The sequence below is a fragment of the Heteronotia binoei genome, chromosome 6 (assembly GCF_032191835.1).
Source record: "Heteronotia binoei isolate CCM8104 ecotype False Entrance Well chromosome 6, APGP_CSIRO_Hbin_v1, whole genome shotgun sequence".
Lineage (NCBI taxonomy): Eukaryota > Metazoa > Chordata > Lepidosauria > Squamata > Gekkonidae > Heteronotia > Heteronotia binoei.
Genome location: NC_083228.1, coordinates 4,717,292 through 4,731,839, shown reverse-complemented (window position 1 = coordinate 4,731,839; position 14,548 = coordinate 4,717,292).

Here is a 14,548-nt window from a genome sequence, read left to right as displayed (position 1 = left end):
TTAAAAGGTGTGCCAAGTGCGGCAGTAAAATCGCCCCACCAGATGGCCACACTCTATGTTTACTCTGCCTCAGGGAGGCTCACAGACCGGACTCGTGTACCCATTGTGCCAGATTTTCGAAGCAAACAAAGAAAAATCGGGCGGCCCGTCTTGCAGCTGCACTGATGGAACAGGCTTTGTCCCCTCGGAAGATGGCGGCTCTATCGGAGCGAGCCCACAAACAGTCGACATCGGTCAATACCGACAGACCCCCCCCCCTCCGATGCCGATCGCCCCACTAAGAAAGCGAGCTCGGCTTCTACGTCGAACTCCTCCACACCTGCAAAGAGGTCTAGGGAGGATAAAGGGGCTCCTTCGGAAGTGAAAAAAAAAAGAAGGCGGATAAGCTGAAACACAGCAAGACCGCTCCTCTCTCCTCACCGAAGTCACCATCGGACCCGACGGCTCTGATTGTCCCACCGCTGAAGCTTTTCGCCTTACCAGGCCATCGGTTAAGCCCACTGATGCTCGCTTCCATGTCGACACAGATTGCCATCTCGTCCGACTCCGACCGCGACCTGGACCTTGCACAGCGCTCCAGTGCAGAAGACAGTCCCCCTGAGCTCATTCACATCACAGCGGAAACCCCCCCGGTCGAAGCCCTCGAGATCGATTGGGAAGCCCTCATCGAGGCCGATCCCGAAGTCCAAGAGGTAGATCCAGGAACCCTAGACGAGATCGCTCCAGGAGCTCTCAACGAGACCGATCCCGAAGCCGTCGACGTCGCTCTCGGGAACCGGATAGAGACAAATCCCCATACAGCCGTTCACCTAGAGCAAGTCCGAGTGAAAGCTCTCCGCCTCGATGGGTACCACCTCCATTGCCATGGGATCAACGCCAATGGCAATATTTCTATGTATCCTACCTGATGCCGACGGTCTTTCCATGGTTTCCCCCGCGTCAGGCTGAGTTGGACCAATACTCAGAAGCATCCTGCAGGTCTAGGACGTCCTACAGACCTCTGAAGCGAGCCCCATCCGCGTCGGTATCCAAACCCCCGGAGGAGGAACCCTCCAAGCAGAGGAAAGGCTCTCCGCACCCTCTGGCTCCGGAACGGGTTACACTACCGGAATCGGTTCCAGAACGACCATTACTACCCTCTGAACATTCAGAATCGCCTGCGGGTTCCTCAAGGTCGGTAGAAGGTTTGAGACCGGAGGAGCAAGGAGCATCATCATCTCCAGAGGAGCCATCACCTTCGTACAAAGTCACCGAGGAGCAACCCATCTCTCCTTCGGAGGACCTAAAGTCTTATGGGGACCTTATAAAAAGAATGGCTCAGTCCATATCCCTCCCCAGAGTCCAGCCTCAACCCGTCGTCACAGACAATGTCTTTGACATTGTTCAAATGGACACATCCACAGCTATAGCTCTTCCACTAACCACAGTGATGTTGTACACAGCAAAAGCGTCATGGGACAAGCCTGCATCCACGCCTATTTTGTCACGCAGACTTGATCACATGTATAGGCTACAAGAATCCACAGTGGACTTCCTCTTTAATCACCCAAAACCGAACTCGGTGGTGGTAGCATCTTCATCGAAAGCTAGGAAAACGCATGCTGCCCCCCCCCCCCCCCCAGATAAGGAAGGCAAGAAACTGGACAACTTGGGAAGACGTGTCTACTCGGCGGGCTCGCTGGGATTGAAGGTGACAAACTATTCAGCCTGCATGGGGCGATATCAATACGCTTTATGGGACCAACTGTCAACTATACTACCAGGTCTCCCAGAGCAGAGTAGGAATGTGATCAAGAAGATCCAAAAAGTAGGCATGTTATTGGCCAAACAGCAATTAAATTCAGCCAAGCACTCGGGCAACATAAAAGCAAAAACTCTTACAATGGCTATCACCTTGAGAAGACATTCATGGCTAAGGTCCACTGCACTGCAACCAGATACTCAAGCCTACATTGAGGATTTGCCCTTTGACGGGAACGGCTTATTTAGTGCCAACACAGACTCTGTGTTGCAAGAGATGGAAAAAGCATCAGGACCTCCAGGAATCTGGGAGTTCCCATCTCATCCCGATCACAAAACAAACGCCCTTGGCCTAAACCGTGGAACAAGAAGTCGTTCCCTAAACCAACAGGGGAGCAACAGTGGAGGCCTAAGAGCACTACACCCTTCTCTAAGCCTCCTTACAACTCAAAATCCAAATACTCCCCGACCTCGGCACAAGCGTCTTGCCAAAAAGGGAACAGACAACCCAAGCAGGGACTTTGACTGTCTTTTCCCCTGTTCCCCATCCCCCCTCCAGCTTTGGACCATACCCACCTCTTCCCCTTCTTCCAGGCATGGTCCAGAATAACTACAGACCAGTGGGTCCTATCGGTAATCCGGAGGGGTTATATGATAGAATTCCACCAGGAGCCAACAGTTCCAACATTCGTCTATAGCAGCCCTTCACCCACTCTTCGAGAAGTGGTACACTCGCTCCTTCGCAAAAATGCCATAGAACCTGTCCCAACAAACCAAGAGGGACAGGGTTTTTATTCCCATTATTTTGCAATCCCGAAACGGGACGGAGGCCTGCGTCCAATCATGGACCTTTGAGGTCTAAATCTATTAATCCCACACCACAAATTCAGGATGACCTCCTTGCCAAACATACTCCCTCTGCTAAACCAAGGAGATTGGATGGCCATGCTGGATTTACAGGACGCTTATTTTCATATAAGTATTTACCCATCCCACAGGTAATTTCTCAGATTTGCCATCGGGACTGTGCATTATCAGTATCAGGCCTTACTGTTCAGCCTCTCCACAGCCCCCCAGGTGTTTACAAAAACAATGGTGGTCATTGCAGCCCATTTGCGGTTACAGGGGATCACACTATTCCCATACATAGACGACTGGCTTCTGGTTGCGGAGTCAAAATGTTTTAATCATTGATTGGTTTTAATGTGAATTTAATATGAATTTATTGTTTTATTATTGTGTTGTTCACCTTAAATGTTGTTAGCCGCCCTGAGCCTGCTTCGGCGGGGGAGGGCGGGATACAAATAAAATTTTACATTACATTACAAAATCTCGTCTACTACAGCATATCACCACCACCTTGGCCCTCTTGCAGGAGTTGGGACTGCAGGTAAACAGAAAGAAATCATGTCTTCAACCCTCTTGGAGGGTTCAGTTTATAGGAGCAATCCTAGATACTTGATCGTGCAAGGCATTCCTACCAGAGAAGCGTGCAGACGACATTATAAGCCTGGTACAGATTTTCCTACAAAACCAAATGGTCACAGCTCTTCAGGTTCAACGCCTGTTGGGCCTAATAGCGTCCACCACATCAGTTCTGGTCTTTGCCAGATTCCACATGAGGATCCTTCAGTTATGGTTCCTCAAGTACTTCAGATGCCAAATAGATCCTCCCTCATGCAGGTTTCCATTCCACAGGACGTTCTGGCTACCCTGGAATGGTGGCAGCAGAGGCATCACCTACTAGCAGGGGCTCCCTTCCACAAGCAACACCCGACAATAACCATAACCTCGGATGCATCCCTTTGGGGCTGGGGAGCGCATATGAATGGACTCTGTGTGGGAGACAGATGGCCCAGGTGCCATCTGCAGTATCACATAAACTTTTTAGAGCTACTAGCGATTCATCACGCCATTCTCTCGTTCCAGCCGTTGCTTGCAAACCAAGCTGTGGCAATCCTGACAGACAATACAACGGCGTTGGCCTACATAAACCGGCAAGGGGGTACGGTATCAAGGAAGCTGTGTCTCCTAGCTCTGCACATATGGGAAATTTGCAGAGAAATTAACACGTCTCTAACGGCAACACATCTTCCTGGCGACCAGAATACATGTGCAGACTTCCTCAGTTGGGGGGGGCCCTCCCTCCACGAGTGGGAGCTCAACTGGGACTTTCTCCAACCCATCTTCCAGAGGTGGGGGATGCCAGAAATAGATGTGTTCGCCACCCGCAACAACAAGAAGTGCAGGCGCTTTTGTTGCCGGGGGGGGAGGAGACCCACTATCGTTGGGAGACGGCCTTCAGTTTCCGTGGAACCAGCGACATGTGTACCTGTTCCCTCCGATTCCACTGATTACCAGAGTAGTGCAGAAACTGTACAGGGAACATCCGAGAGGAGTTCTGGTCACCCCTTGGTGGCCCAGACAACACTGGTTCTCCCCCATCCTTTGCCTATCCAAGGGAAACTTCTATCAGTTTCCGATGGTTCCGAACCTTCTGCTATCCCACCAGGGTTTAGTGGTCCACCACGATGTCCCGCATCTGAAGCTAACAGCGTGGAGGCTGCTGTGAGCTCGTTTTCCCTGAGGGCTCAGCATGTCATCCTAAATAGCAGAAAGGAATCCACTAGAAAGTCCTACGCTTATAAGTGGGCACAGTTCGTACAATTTACGTTGGATACCTCGGGGGACCCGAGGGTAGCGGGTCTCCCCTTGATCTTGGACTTTTTGCTTACTTTACTCAACAAGGGACTAGCAGTGTCATCCATACGGGTGTATTTAGCCGCTATCTCTGCCAACCATGCTCAGATTGAAGGACATTCGGTCTTCACGTATCCTACTACAAAAAAGTTTCTGCATGGGTTGATGAGGTTATATCCCTCTATTAGATGCCCGACTCCATCTTGAGATCTTCCTGGGGTTCTGAATGCCCTGATGGGGAGGCCTTTCGAACCCATGGCAACATGTTCCCTCCAATTGCTGGCATGGAAAACAGCATTCTTGGTGGCTATCACTTCAGCATGGAGAGTGGGGGAACTCACAGCATTGAGGTGTGATGGCCCATATCTCCGTTTCAGTACCGAAGGAGTATGGCTGTGTCCAGACATTACTTTCCTGCCCAAGGTGGTCTCATCGTTCCACCTAAACACAGAGATTTGTTTACCGGTTTATTTTCCTAACCCGGCTACTGAGTCTGAGTGGAAGCTCCATGCTCTAGACATTAAACGGGTGCTTTCCTTTTACCTGCATCATGTAGGGCCCTCTCGGAAGGACCCTAGGCTTTTTGTCTCGTACGCCCCAGTTTCGTTGGGCCAGAAGATCTCGTCTCAAAGACTTTCAAAGTGGATAACGGAGACGATAAAACTTTGTTACCTACTGAACAAGACACCACTTCCAGGACCTATTTGAGCGCATTCTACAAGGGCAATGGCCACCTCTGCAGCTTTCATGAAAAGTGTGCTGTTGCAAGACATTTGCAAGGCAGCCACTTGGTCCTCCCCGCATACCTTCATCAGACACTATGCGCTGGACCTTTGTTGGCATCAGTGTTTGTCCGTGGGCCGTGCTGTTGTTCAGTCGCTTCCCCGCTGACGGACTGTGGCACCCTCCTCCAGGTAGGCTGTTAGCTTGCTATTCTCCCATCAGTGTGATGCACAGTGACCATGAAGAAGATAAACAGGTTTCTTACCTGTAACTGATGATCTTCGAGTGGTCATCTGTGCAGTCACACTACCCGCCCTCCTTCCCCACTGCTGCCGGTCCGTTCTAGGGCTCATGCAGCCGTCAGAAGGAACTGGCGGGATGTCCGCTCCCGTCTCAGTGAGCATGCGCAGTGAGGCTTCTGGGCATGCGCACTGGGACGTGGGCGCGGAAACCCGCAGCTTTGAAGTTTACCAATCGTGATCGGCGTTGGCACCTTCTCCCATCAGTGTGACTGCACAGATGACCACTTGAAGATCATCAGTTACAGGTAAGAAACCTGTTTTTTTGTCCTTAGTGTGAGCTTCAAAGGGACTCTTCTCATTTATGTTAAAGGGGAAGTTGGTATAACCTGTGTCAGGCCCAAGGACATTCATGTTTGCTATGCCGCCAAGCCTTTTATAATAAAAAGTTCCCTGAGGCATTTGAATTTTTAAAGCAAATACGTTCTTCTGGGAGATTTGAGAAAGGTGAACAAGATGTTACTGTTTCTATGGAATTATCAAGTGACAATTTAGTAGACCAAATAGATAAGACCTTGCAACAAACAGGGGACAGCTTGCGACAAATCTTTGCCACAGGTATGCAAAGAAATGTCAATAAGTTAGCTAGCCAGTTGACTAAAGACACTATGGAGGCTAACTCAACATTGTCTCAAACAGAGGGTTAGACATCTCTTCACAGGAGAAGAACCAGGTTGCATTCCCCTAGGTTCCCAAAGCAGTCTCTGAGAGAGAGGGGAAACATACAGAAAGGGTCAAACAATAGCAATAGCAATAGATTCCAGGTCTTACAGCATGATTCCTCTACTGATAAAGCTATGGAGTGTGTACACATAGAGGGAGGGACAAAACCCCTAAATCGTCAAGGAGAACGGAGTGCTGGGGGGATGGAGGGAAGACGCACGAAAGATTCATGAAATACAGGTAGGCATAATAGACCAGAAGTTGGGGCTAAGGTTGCAGACACTAAACTCCTTCGGACATGACCATGCAAGAATCAGAAGAATTAATAGCAAACACAAAAGAGCAATATGAGAAAGTATGTGAGGAAAGACGAGTGGAAGGGAATGATCCAGATAGTTTTAAAGAGAAATCCTCTGGAAATTCTGAAGTGTTGCAAAAGATTTGGTGTTTGCCAAATAGACAAAGCTTCTTAAGAGACAAAGCTGCAGTTTTATTGTATGAACTAAGAAAAAGAGAGAAAGGGAAGGAGAAAAAATTTCATTGTTGAGGGAGGAGGGCAGAGATACGCTCACGATACAGTCAAATCACGAACATTTATATCCAACCCCTGTAGATTTACAGCATCTTGGAAAAGTTTAACAATAGTTGTTGTCCCCCCCCCCTCTTTAGTGACACCTCTGGGTTTGCCAGAAGGGGTGGAAAATGTGTTATGCATTGTAAAATCATTAACAGATGCACTAATGTATAATTAAGGTGCAATTAATGTGTAACTAATGTATAAACTCATTTGTATACATTTGAAATTAAGGTAGTTGATATAAGTCTCCTTTTGGTCTCATTGTATTTAATTGTATTTATTTGTATTTAACACATAATAAGAATCTATCATTTATACTTTATTATTTTTGATTATATTTGTGCATTTTTGTATTTATTTTAGCTTTATGTGGCACTACATATTAATGATTAATGTTAATTGGTTTTGCTTAGCTTTTTGATGTTTGGTGTAGCAGTAAAGTGTGCGGACTCTTATCTGGAAGAACTGGGTTTGATTCCCCACTCCTCCACTTGCACCTGCTGGGATGGCCTTGGGTCAGCCATAGCTCTCATAGGAGTTGTCCTTGAAAGGGCAGCTGCTGTTAGAGCTCTCTTAGCCCCACCTACCTCACAGGGTGTCTGTTGTGTGTGTGTGTGGGGGGAGGTAAAAGGGATTGTGACCACTCTGAGACTCTGAGATTCAGAGTATAGGGTGGGATATAAATCCAATATCTTCTTCATCTTCTTCTTCTTAATGTCTAATGCTTCATCTTTAATATTGTAACACAAAATATTGCTGTGTTTAATAGTATAAAGGTGAATCGTATAATCCTGAATGCTTAATATACAATGCTTGGCACTTTAATGATTAATACTTTGATGTCTAGGACTTTAATGACTATAATGATTCTACTGAATATACTTTAATGCTTGTATGTGGAATGATATACCTAAATAAAAATCATTATTTTCCTAAAAAACATCATTTTCCTAGCCCTGAACCCTAACCCCGAACCCTGATGTTCACTTGGTCTTGTCTAGCAGACCAAAGGACAACCAGAACCCCAGCTAAACCAATCAGAAGGTAAGGGGAGCAAAGCCAGCAGGTGCACAGTGGCACAGTCCCAATCAGAAGGGAGACGAAGTGAAGCTAGCCACCTCCTTTGCAACCAGGCAGGGTGATAGTGCACCGATGGGGGGGGGGGGTGCCCAATTCAGTGCCCTAGGCAATGCCTAATTTGCCTAGTGGAAGGGCCAGCAGTGGCCCCTCACCACTGCTGCTCAGCGCTTGTGAGTCTCATGCTCACCCAGTAGGCTGAAGTATACTTTTTAATTTTGTATCTTTGTGACCACAGGGATCCATTCCATGGATGTTTTTTGCACATTTTCTTGTCTGACCTAGGCTAACTGAGGGTTGAGTGAAACAGCCTTGAATGTGTGTGAGGGGGTGCCCCCTGACATTTAAATGCCCCCCAAAGAAAACAAATCCTGCCTATCTCCTCTACAAGGCGGTTCTCCACCATGCTCAGGGTATGGAAATGAAGCAATGACAGTAAATTTCCCTGCAATTATATGGAGCAGCCTGATGAAGTGGTTGGGTGGACCAAAGATCACTTGTGGTCATGAATGGCAGTTGAAACATGTAAGGCTGCCCGGGCCCCTTCCTCAGGAGCATTGTTTGTATAGCACACCAGCTGCACTTGGTGGAGAGAGATGCCCTGGGACTGGGGAGCCATGCCAGAGCGTGGTGCAATGAAGCCGCTACTGAGATCACTGGAGAACTGTCGGTGCTTGGCTGGCCCTTTTTGTGCAGCATCAAGGCTGCTATGAGAGTGAGGGGGGGGGAGGGGGAAGAGCCAGAACATGTCCTCGTCCAGGACATGGGTACCCAGTGGAACTTCACTTATGCTATTATTGTGTATTCAGTGGAGCAGAGGATTGTGGAGCAGGATGTCATCTCCTCTATGGCCATCTAGCATGGTGAGGGTGAGCTCAGCATCAGCTCCAGTGATTGGTTGACACAATGGTAAGGTGTGTCCTCAAACAATTTCTGGACACCACCAATGTGCTTTGTGCTCACATGACCAGCCTGGGACAAGTCACCCCCCCACACACACACACATACACATTTGAGGGCTTAAATGGGAGATGGAGTATGTGGTGCAACTGGGCTCCAAGGGAACTGGGTTCTCTCCTGGGTCAGGGCCCAGGTCGACAGGTTGTGGGAAAGCATCACTGAGTGGTTGCATCTACTCTTTGAGGTGTGGAAGTACAAACCAGTATGCATGCATGACCCCCATATCAAGGACAGCATCACCCTCTGAAACATGGAGCTTACTCACTGGAAGAGTGAACTCTGCTACAAGGTGTGACAGTTGATAGAGGGAGCTGACAAGGAGGAGGAGCAGGAGGGAGAGTAAGAGACCAAGGAAGCCATCCTAGGAGGTGGGCAGGCAAGAATCAGGAGTTCTGGCTGTCTATCGTGAGGTGGGAGGTCAGGAGTACTGCTGGGGGAGCCAGGCATGCAATGGCTGAGGATTCTGTGGACTTAATGGTCCAGGAATTCCTAGAGAAGTCCCCTGAGCCTGCCAATTCTGACCCATTTGAGTTCTGGACACACAAGACCACCATATGGTCTTTCCTGCCCTTCAAGTAATGTCCAGAGCAAGCAGGGCTTCTCCCATCTTGGAGACATCCCCAGCCAGGGTGGATAAGGTGCCCTTTCTGAAGGTCAATCTCACCATGCTTGGGCACCCGTCTCTGGACTGGGTGGAGTAGAGCATGCCTTCTGCTTGTGCTCTCACATTCCCGCCCTTTCTTTTCTTTTTGCAGTGATTCTGGCATGCAGCCCATGGGTCACACCTCTGCTGGGTGTGGTTTGGGGCTTGTCCCACAGCCAACACCCATGATATTGACCTTACCCTGAAGAACTATTGGGACCACTACTCACCCCCTTATGGCAAATTCTCTTCTCCAGGAAACAAAACAAAACAAAAAGTCAGATGTCAATGCTGCCCTTCCTGTGTGCATTTTCCACCCCAGAAAACAAGCAACCCCTCCATAGTTTATCAGACATGACCCCGTCTCTGTGTGTTCTGCATCCCAGGGAGGGGGGACTTTGTCAGGTGTGACCAACATCCTCCCCCTCGGTGTATATTCTGCACCCCAGGAAACATCCTCCTCCTTTGTGTGCATTCTGCAGCTTAGGTTCAATTCAGTTCAATATTATTACTTTAATTAAATACCCTAGGACCCTTTTTGGTGTGACCACCATCCTCCCCCTCTGTGCATGTTTTCTGTCCCAGAAAACAAAACAAAAATCATTTATTGGACATTTTGAAATTTATATTCAGGCCATCATGGGGTCTTTCAGTGATCCCAGGCATTAGAAGCAACACCCACCAGTCATCCCATGTTACCCTCTCCCAGCAGCCAGGGTTCTATTTCTCAGGGCCCATATTTCTATATAGCCTTCCTCTCGTCGAGAGTGAATTTTTCAGACCTGACCCCTGCCAGAGAGGTGTCTAATAGGGTCAGGCCTTTGAACCACATCTATCTGCCTGCCACAACAAGGCAGACTGGCCCAGCTACTGGTTCCTCAACCAAGGGCCCATGTTTCAATATGCCACCCCTTGTTGGAAGTGCCTCCTTCATGCCTATCTCCCGGTTGGGCAGTGTCTGGTGGGGTCATACCTCTGAACCACACCTGTCAGTCTCATATTTCAATATGCTCCCCCGCACTGGGAGTGCCTCCTTCACACCTGTCCCCCTGTATGGTGGGGTCATGCTTCTGATCCACAACAATCTGTTTGCAACAGCTGGGCATGGAGTCTCTCAGCTTGGGTGGTATTTTGCCCAAGGCACTGCATCCCCCCTCACACTGATGGGCTCCACCCAAGAATCATCACTCACTGCTGCCCACCACACACCACGTTGAGGAAATGGATTGAAGCTGTGACAGCTCTCATATGGGGCTCACTTAGAATTTTCCCTCGCACACCAAAGTTGGTGAGATTGATTCTGGGAGTTGCTGGCCACTTTATTTGGGGCTATGTTTTGTACTTGATATGTCTCCCACCTACCAATACTTCCTATCCAATTTAGTCCTAAGACTTGGTCCTCATAGCCTCCCACACACCCACTAGTGCCTCCTCAGCACTGTAAATGTGGTCACACCGCATATGTGATCATTGGAGACCTGTTGAAATCTGGCTATCCTAATAAACCAAGTCCAAGTCCTATCTCATAATCCAAAACCAACTCAGATAAGGTTCTGGTTTCCTCACCTGAGAAATCACACACCCCTCATCAAGAGTCTAATGCCTCGGCCTCCCCTTGTCCTCCTGTGCAAGCCAGGGTTGTGTATCTCAGCAAAGGTGCCTGGTTCCTCACCTGAGGGTTTGTTCCCCCCTTGTCCTGATATGTTAACTCCTCAGTCTTCCTCTATGGGCAATCTAGTGTAAGCCCTCATCTGGTCATGTGGTTGCTGGACAGGGCATTCCAAAGTTTCCTATTAGTTTCTGTTGGTGGATTTTCTCATGAGTGCCCAATTGGGAGCCATAGCCACACCCTTCCACACTGCTTGCTTGCAATGTGATTGCCAGGGAAGGCCAGGACTTTCCTCACTGTTCTGTCAGCTGTGAGCTCCATTTCATCCTCCCACTTGGGAGCAACCCACCGTGTCTGGCAGTGTGACTGCTGTCCAGAAGAAATTCCTCTGACGTAACCAAGACTCTTATGACCTGTTACATTGAGAGACGACCAAGGTGTCTCTCTAGTTAGGACATAAATATTCCATGCTGTCACAGCGTTAACAGGCTCCAGATCCTGCTTCATGTAAGAACCACCCTGCCATGTCTGTCCACTGTGAACAGTATCCTCCCACGCTGTTACAACTGCAGTGAGGGCCAGATGGTTCTCCTGGATGAGTTGCTACCCAGAATGTCCTTTCAGTCTTACTGCTGGCAACATGAGTAGTGTCTGGGCCCACATCCACCTGCAGGATTATGCAGTTAGGACCGATCAAGTATCAAATTACAGAGGAGCAAAATATTGAGTTCTCCAGGCTTTTTAAGGGCAGACTTTTTTGGGGGGGGGGCATAAAAGAAGGAAGTTTCTCAGATCCCTGTGGATGAGACAAGCGTCTGCTCCCCAATATAGGAAAATGTGAATGCTGGTAATTGGGGATTCCCAATTTAGAGATGTAGAGCCCATAGTGTGCTAATCAGACTTGTCATCTTGAGAGGTATGCTATCTACCAGGTGAACATATACAGGATGTGACACAAAGGGTAGGCAGACTCATCAAGCCCACACATTATTATTCTTTCCTGCTGATTCATGTGGGAACAAATGAACCCAGCACAGCCCTGAACATATTAAAACACTATGTGGCTCTGGATCAGACAGTGAAGGAGCTGGGAGTGCAAGTTGTATTCTTATTAGTTCTTCCTGTTGAAGGCTGTGGCTTAGGACAAGAAAGAATACTGCAAATAACTGACTGGTTAAGTTGATGGTGTCATCAGGAAAGGCTTTGGGTTTTGGACCATGCCTTATGCTTCTGAGTTGAAGCTCTTCTATTGAGAGATGGTTTGGACCTCACCAAGGTAGGGAAAAGGGTGTTTGGCAAGAGCCTTGCTAACCTAACAAGGAGGGCTTTAAACTAAATTGCATGGGGAAGCAAGACAATAATTCAAAGCCTAGTATGATGCCAATAAGTAGAGATAAGAACACAAGTTTTGCAGGGAGTGGCACATAAGCCAGACAACATTAACTCACAGGTATGTACAGAAATGAAAACCCTCAGGGTGAATGAAACATAGATTCCAATGTCTCTACACTAATGCAGATAGTATGGGAAACAAACGGGAGCAACTGGAAGTCCTAATTTAGGAAGGAAACAATGACTTAATAGGCCTTACTGAAACTTGGTGGAATAACACTCATAACTGGAATATCAGGATTAAGGGCTACAATTTATTTAAAAGGGACAGACAAATAAGGAAGCTTGGAGGCACAGCATTATATACCTGTGAGGATATACATGAATCGGAGCATGAAAGCTCAGTTGAGAGACTCTGCGTAAATATAAAAGAAGCCAGAAATAACTGTGGTATTATGGTGGGGGTCTGCTATAAACTATCCAAGCCAGGAAGAGGACTTGGATGAGATACTCCTAGAACAGATTGCAAACTTCTCAAAAAGAAGGGACACAGTGGTCATGGGAGATTTCAACTACCCAGACATCTGTTGGAAGTCCAATTCTGCTAAAAACAAAAGCTCAAACAAATTCCTGACTTGTCTTGCTGACAACTTCCTTTTCCAGAAACTGGTGAAGGAAACAAGGGGCTCTGCTAGCTTGGACCTCATTATCACCAACAATGAAGAACTGGTTGAGGAGGTAGAAATAGTGGGCATCCTAGGCAGTAGTGACCATGTGATTTAGAAATTTACACACTTAGGGGAAAGCTGTACATAGTCAAACATATAGGAAACCAAATTTTGACAAACTTCAAGTGATCCTGGGTAAAAACCCATGGTCGGAAATACTTAAGAGAAGGGAATTCAAGAGGAGGAGTTTCTCACAAGCAAAATATTGAAGGCACAATCACAAATGATTCCTATGAGAAAGAAAAATGGGAGGAGCCTAAAGAAGGCAAGATGGCTTCCATAAACAGTTCTCTAAAGACTTGAGAAATAAAAAAAATTCATTTAGGAAATGGACGGAAACTCTTATGACCAAGGATGAATATAAACAAATAACAAGTTCTTGCAGAAAAGGGGCAAAATAGGAGTCAATTGCACCTTTAAGACCAACTTAGTTTTATTCAGACTTCTGAAGTGTGCATGCACATGAAAGCTTAAGTTATGAATAAAACTAAGTTGGTCTTATAGGTGCAATTGACTCCTATTTTGTTCTACTACTTCAGACCAACATGGCTGCCTATTTGGAACTATCTTTGTAGAAAAGGAGTTAGGAAAGCTAAAGCTCTGAATGAACTCAGTGAGAGATGCAACAAAAAAGGGTTATTTTCTTAAAGTAAGAAAAAGAGCAAGGATATGCACATGAAATTGTAACAGGTGATGAAGAGAGGGCAGAATTGCTCATTTCCTACTTTTCCTCAGTCTTCTCTTGTGAGGGAAACATGGTTCAACATGGCAAAAACAAAACACGATGTGGGAAGGGAGATGCACCATAGGATCAGCATAGGGGTAAGTATATCAACACCTAGGGCATTTTCGCACTCACGTTCAGCCGGTGCGACCCCCCTCTTCACCGCACAGGATCAGCGCGGATTTCGCACTAAATGCCGCGGAGCAGCCGGAAACTCCCGTCGCAAAAGCCGCGCAAACGGAAACTGCTTTTTGGCGGTTTATGTTTGAGCGGCTTTTGCGCCGGGAGTTTCCGGCGCAAAAGGCTGCTCCGCGGCATTTAGTGCGAAATCCGCGCAGATCCTGCGCAGTGAAGAGGGGGGTTGCGCCGGCTGAAGGTGAGTGCGAAAACGCCCCTAGTTTCTTTAAATGAAACTAAGTCCTTGGGGTCAGATGAACTACATTCAAGAGTACTAAAAGAGCTTGCAGATGTAATTTCTGAGCCTTCGGCCATTATTTTTGAGAAATCTTGGAGAACAGATGAATTGCTAGAAGATTCGAGACAGGCAAATGTTGTCCCCATCTTCAAGAAGGGGGGAAAGGAGGATCCATCTATACCTGGAGAAGTTTTAGAACAAATAATCAATCAGTCCTGAAACATTTAGAAAGGCTGGCTGTGATCACTAAGAACTGGTATGGGTTTCTCAAGAACAAGTCATGTCAGACTAACCTGTACTACTTTGGTGGATGAGGGCAATGCTGTAGACTTTGTTAACCTTGATTTCAGGAAGGCTT